Below are 7,066 nucleotides of genomic sequence, written 5' to 3'. Positions count from 1 at the left end.
CATTTGAAGTTATGTATTGACCTCATTTGTTTTTTGTTTCTGTTTGTAATATTTTTAATTTTTGTGATGCTTTTATTTTTTGGTTGTATAATGCTAATTTAGGATAATATAATTGACGTATCAATTACTATCTAATAATAAGAATGATTAAAATCTCATACTTAGAATTTTTCGTTTATTAAGATATATGTATATATTTATTTGGTTACAAAGATAGATTGTCAACCCATGAGTATTCACGGGTTATAACCTAGTTAAGAATTACATAATAAATGTTTTGTTTAAATCATATGCAACATAGGACATGTGTTAATCATAACGATTATACATCAAGTATTACGACTAAAGTATTAGTACTCATAAAGTTTATTGATTTAGGTTTCTTCTAAAAGAAAGGGTTTAATCATGTTTTTTTTATATCTTCTAAAATAAATAGTAAAATACAAACAATTAAAATTTAAAAAGTTAAAACCAAATCAAATTAATTGCATGGGAAAAAGATATTACATATCACTAAAGTATTTAAAAAAATAATAATAATAATAACAAAAAGAGATATGTTTTTATTAATATAATTACAGTGAAGTGTATCATTATAAAAAAATATCTTATAATTTTAATGCATACAAATTAAATATTCTAGTCCAAACTACCAACCATTTAAAAGATTATAGAATAATACAAACGATTTTGTAGCTTAAGGGCAATGCTAATCAACAGATCTACAAACAAAATCTAAATTATATTTATTATTGACTTATAAGGGAAATCATATGTATTGCCCACAGTAAAAAAAAAAAAGAAAAACCATGGTTATAAACCACTTCCAACAATGACTGATAAATGAAACCATATGCATCATAAAACCATGGTTTGAAACTGATAAAAAGAAACCATCCGATTTTTTACGTCCATCAGCATCCGTCTCATCTTGTTGAACAGTGACGGTGGAGAATTTGAAGACCGCACTGGAAGCGTTGGTGTTTGAGGCAATGCGCCCGCTCGAGAAATTGATTGGACTTCTAAAGGCAACGGTGGGGGTTATATAGGGTGTGATATGGTGGCAGACGACAGGGAAATGGCGGTTGGAGGAGACGCGTCGGGTTAGTGTTAACTGTAAAGTCATGACGGTAGGAACCGCGAGCCTTAGACGGAAAAGAAGATGGCAATCAAAGCGGTACGTTTTGGAGTTGTGATGGCAACCGACGATGTGAGCGGTTACGGTAACGGTTGTATTGAACGAGTTAACGTTAACCCGTGCGCTGCGGCGGGACGTTAACTAAGCCGACAACGGTGCCACTGTTGTAACCTGGTGTATTCCTTCCTCTCTGCCACTCTCTCTCTCTCTCCAATCTTCTCCAAAGAGCATTTCTTTCTCTCTCTCCTTCAATGAAATTGGGTTGTACGTTTCTCAATCCTTGTACCTAGGCGAGATGCTTGCATTTAACACATCCACCATGCATAAAAGATTGTGTACCTAACCAACCCAAGAAATCACTGTCTTCCTTTGTCTCTCTTGAAAAAACATACGGTAGCCTCTCTTTATACAAAGGCTGTTGGTTTAGGCATTGGCTTTTAATAAACACACACAACACGCACCTAAACATCAAACTGAATAAAAAAGGGTACAATAACACAAACCCTACTTCTAATTACATGTAGAAACAAAACAAAAGAATCCCACGTAACAACATTCTACCCATGTTTTGCACACATCTTTATTCCACATGTTTACCACTCTTTATCCATATCACTCGCACAACAAACTTACCAATGCATACTAAATTAACCTTTAAATCTCTTATAAAATGAATAAACTAAGAAGGTAAACTTGTAGCAAAATGTGACAACTCGTATTTTGAACCTAACCTAGTATAACTCGCTTGAACCTTATGTGAATATTTGAACTGATTGTGTGAACTTGAATGTTATGTGACTATGATTTTTGTGACATTGTGCATCGGATATAAACGGACCAAACTCCAACCCACTTGCCTACACAACCCATTCGGTCCATGCGGTTGGACTCGAGACCTTGGGGACGGCCCAAGTAGGGGTCGGCCCACCTTTCTTAAACATGTAAACACTATGGGGGGGGGGGTTTTGTTCTCTCATTGTTACGACAACACAAACACACACAAACCCTAAAGAACTCTCTCCCTCTCGTTTTCCCTTGGAACCCAACGGCAACACATCAACATCGAAGTTCTTAGGATCTCGGCTCATATCGCGATCTAGTTAATCACTTCACACTCTCGGTTAGTATATCACTATTGCTTGGTTCATGATTTCTAGTGTTCTCGGTTAGCATATCACACCTTCGGATGTTACATGATGATTATACTAGATGGTTATGTTCTTGTGAATAGAATTGAATATTGATCATATAACCTAATGGATTTGTTATATAACATGCTCACAGATTTATTATACACATGACTAGGTTGCATGCTAGTGTAGAATCGGCTAGTTTGATGAACCGATAGTATGATTAGTTGATGATGAATTAACTGTTCTTGATAATGATATGAATACGAATGAAACTGTTTGAAATCGTGTTTGATCTGATTGTGAAACTGCCGAATATGTTAGCTGATATCACGGAAATCATGTGCATGAAATCAGGAAAGTGATTACAAATTGATAGACTTAACACGGTTGTGAGTCGAAACCGTGATTGCGAGTCCCGTTGCGACTCGAGACCACACAAACCGCACGAGCCGAGACCACGGTTGCGAGTCAGGATGCGACTCGAAACCGGACCATGACAAGCCGAAACCACAGTTGCGAGTCCCGTTGCGACTCGTAACCTCCTTTGGTTGCGACTCGAAATCTCAACACCAATATGACTCGAAACTTCCTTCGTTGCGACCCGAGACCTCCGGTCTCGACTCGAGGCCCTTATTACACGTACACTTTGTTATTGGGCCTGCACACTATTACGAGCCCAACTGATTGGGCTGAACACTTGGACTATGCTTGTTATGTAACTGTTTACGCTGACACCTATACGATGATGAATACTTGTACAATACGTGTAGAACCTATGTGCAATACTTGAATACGAATCTGATTGGTATGATAACTGTGGTAGGACGTGGTTAATCGCTCTATAACTTAATTGAACTGTGTGAATCATACCGAGCAACCCCAGGTGAGTTCATTGCATTTTCTCAAGCATGCGTCCCGGTGGTTTGGGACAACTAGTAAACATTTGGACGGGAAACATTGGGTAAACAACTTAATCGGTTTTGGTCATTGCCTGGAGGGCAATGGGGGTAATTAGTTGATAGCGCTATTAGGTACTAATTATCTGGGTTTCACTATGGTTGTTTAGAGGCACACTCCTCGGTTACGTAAGGGCGGTTTCCCTAGGGTAACTAACTGAACAACATAGTGGGTTGCTAAGAGGCACACTCCTCGGTTACGTAAGGGCGTCGTCCCTAGGGTAACTAACATGAGCAACAACGTAACACAACAGTGAATCGTATTAACAAATATCTGGTAACACAACTCATGTACAAACCTTGAACTCACCAGCGTAGTCTGACACACTTGTTTGCATGCTTGTAGGTCATTAACACTTGGAACATGGACTTGCTATCTGGGAGTGCTGGAGTGGTCATGGATCGAGGCTCTTGGATTTATTTACATTGGATACTTTGGTTTTAAGTATTATGAAACAATTGCTAAACGATTTATTAAATGCTTCCGCTACACAATACTTTGGGATTTGATATTATATTTTATTTAAGTATTTACTATTGGTTCAATGTGATTGGTGGCTCGAACTCTGATGCGTAACACGCCTCGCGGGATTTCCGCAAGTGGGATTTTGGGGGTGTTACACAAAAGACTTTAGGTTTCTCACGTCCAACTGCAAGGTAAAAAACCCTTTCACCCCTGGACCACTTGCTCTTGTGACCTGCAACCTACTGATCCGAAATGAACCCGCAACCTGCAGCCCGTGTGACCTGTGAACAAACTTGATTAACCCAACAAAGGCCCGGTTCCTAGGGTGTTTTTCTACCTCAACAATCTATGATACAATCACATACTATATACAACTTTGTATCTATATATTTTTGTACATCATAAACGCTCAAATTCTTCTTCTTCTTCTTCCATTTTGTCGAGCTTGTTCAATTAGTTACTAAAAATAGGAAACACAACAACAATCAAGTTAATGGTTGATGATTGCGCCCAATTTAAGTCCGATTTCATAGTTGAAACCACAGAGGGCATTATTAAACAAACTGCCGATTCACGAATTCGATGAAAGTCAATTTCAGAGACAAAATGAACATAAAAATAAACAATATTGCTGATTGCTTTTGTTCAAATTAAACAAAACAGGTTGTGATCTAATTAAGAACTGGTTAAGAACTGGTTAAAGTCATCCATTTGCACCCGATTTTTTTCATCATTAGCAAACAAAATCTGAATGATAAGCAACATATAATCAAAATAATAACGAACACATAAAACCTTAATAAATCGGGGTGTTGAACGTCTTTCACATCGAACGAACCAAAATCGAAATCGTCGTCTACACCAAAATCATCCGGTCATCACCTGCAGCGAAAGCGAATGAAGCAAAATCGCACGAACCAAAATCTGAAGTCGTCGTCTTAATCTTCGTTTGAAATCAGGGTTTCGGTGTAGACAATGTTTCGTTATGAGGCTCTGAGATGAACATGCAAATCGCCTTATTATTATGGGTGCACACTTAATAATAACGCGGGGTGCATGCAAGTCCCAGTGAGGCTTATCGAGCGTGAGAAGGGTTCTGCCTTACTATGTGCAAACTTGGTAGTATATAGATATCTGTATGACACCTGACTTCCATCTCGTTTCGATTTCTAAATCGGTTTATTCCCAACTATAGAAACATGAGTGGACGAGGACACAGACGTGGCAACATCAACATGACTCAGGCTGAGTTGAATGACCTAATCAATACCCGCGTGGCTGAGGCTTTGGCAGCCTATCAAGCTGGTACGGAATGTACCAAGTACCCTTTATTCTTATACCACGTACACGTCTTTTCATTCCTATAATGTGTTTCCTCCCGTTAATTAGGTCAACAAGCGCAACCTCAACCTAACCAGCCTGCGTGTACATTCAAAATGTTTATGGACTGCAAGCCACAGACCTTCACCGGGACTGAAGGGGCTGTGGGACTTCTAAGATGGTTCGAGAAAGCAGAGTCTGTGTTCGCTATCTGTAACTGTCCCGCTGGGGACAGGGTGAAATATGCTGCGGGTACCTTGGCTGATGGTGCCCTAACGTGGTGGAACGCCCAGGTACAGTTGTTGGGCATCGAGGCAGCGAATGCCACAACTTGGGAAGATTTTAAAGAACTGATCAGGGAGGAGTACTATCCTCGGGACGAGGTCCAGAAGTTGGAAAACGAATACTACGACTTGAAGATGGTTGGATCTGAAGTCGAAGCGTATGTGAAGCGATCGTACGAACTGGCCGACATGTGCCCGAACTTGTCTCGGCCTATGTCCCGGAGGATTGAGTTATTCATCAAAGGGTTGCCTCCGCGTGTGAAGAGCTTGGTCACTGCAGCTCATCTCAATGATTTGACACAGATTGTTCGTCTGACTCATAAGATTGTGGACCAAGAGGTGGAAAGCGATTCGTTACCTCCGCGCATTTCAGCCACTGCTGCTGCGACACCCACTGCTACTACACCTGCTAATGATAACAAACGAAAGTGGAGAGACTACGACAAAGCATCCAGTGCTGGTCAGACTCAGAAAAGGCCAGACAACAGCAACCGCAACGTCAGCCAGTCGTCTTCTGTCAATCAAGGCCAGGGGAGTGGCCACAGCCAGGGTTCATATGCAGGGAGAAAGCCACGGTGTAACAAATGTGGCTATCATCATTGGGGGCCGTGTGGGCGGACGTGTAACAAGTGTGGTAAGCCAGGCCATGAGGCCAGGGATTGTAGAACCTCACAACCCAAACACCAGCAGCAACAAAACCAGCAGAATCAGAGACAACAGGGACAACCACCCCAGCAGAACCAGGGTTTCAGGAAGGGGTGCTTTCAGTGTGGTGACGAGGGTCACTTTAAGCGGGATTGCCCTCAGTTAAACCAGAACGCCAACGACAACAACCGCCCAAATAATAACAATGCTGGGAACAACAACAACAACAACAACAACGGCAACAACGGGGGTAATGGTGCTCGGGGCAGAGTGTTTCAGCTTGGAGCAGGGGATGCCAGGAATGACGGCAACGTTGTAACTGGTACGTTTCCTGTTAATGATCGTATTGCTTCTGTATTATTTGATTCGGGTGCCGATTGGAGTTACGTGTCCCTAGAGTTTAGTCAACGATTAGGGATAACCCCAACACCCTTAGAGGTTAAACAGGTAGTAGAACTAGCAGATGGTAAAACGATAGAAGCCTCGAACGTCCTTTTCGGGTGCAAACTAGATCTCGTGGGTCAGGTGTTTGACATTGACCTCCTTCCCGTTACACTCGGTAGTTTTGACATAGTGGTAGGCATGGATTGGTTGTCTAAGCACCAAGCAGAAATTCTATGTAAGGAGAAGATTGTGCGTATTCCTCTCCCTGATGGAGAGTCACTGTTAGTTCAAGGGCATCGTAGTGGGACGATGGTTGGGATTATCACGGCCATGCGTGCACAACAGTATCTACAAAAGGGGTATCCTGCACTGTTAGCGCTAGTTACCAACGCTCAGTCTGAAGAAAGTAAGATCGAGGATCTACCAGTGGTGCGAGAATTCGCGGATGTATTCCCAGAGGAGCTACCAGGGTTACCTCCTCACCGTCAAGTAGAGTTTCAGATTGATCTTGCACCGGGAGCGGCTCCAATTGCTCGAGCTCCTTACCGGTTAGCACCTGGAGAATTACAGGAACTGTCCAATCAACTGCAGGAGTTATTGGATAGGGGTTTCATTCGACCCAGTTCGTCGCCTTGGGGAGCCCCAGTTCTGTTCGTAAAGAAGAAAGACGGGTCATTCCGTATGTGTATCGACTATCGAGAACTCAACAAGGTGACCATTAAGAACCGCTATCCGTTACC

Source organism: Helianthus annuus, chromosome 10 (assembly GCF_002127325.2).
Source record: "Helianthus annuus cultivar XRQ/B chromosome 10, HanXRQr2.0-SUNRISE, whole genome shotgun sequence".
NCBI lineage: Eukaryota > Viridiplantae > Streptophyta > Magnoliopsida > Asterales > Asteraceae > Helianthus > Helianthus annuus.
The sequence above is the reverse complement of the archived record's forward strand: the minus strand, read 5'-3'. Positions refer to the sequence as shown.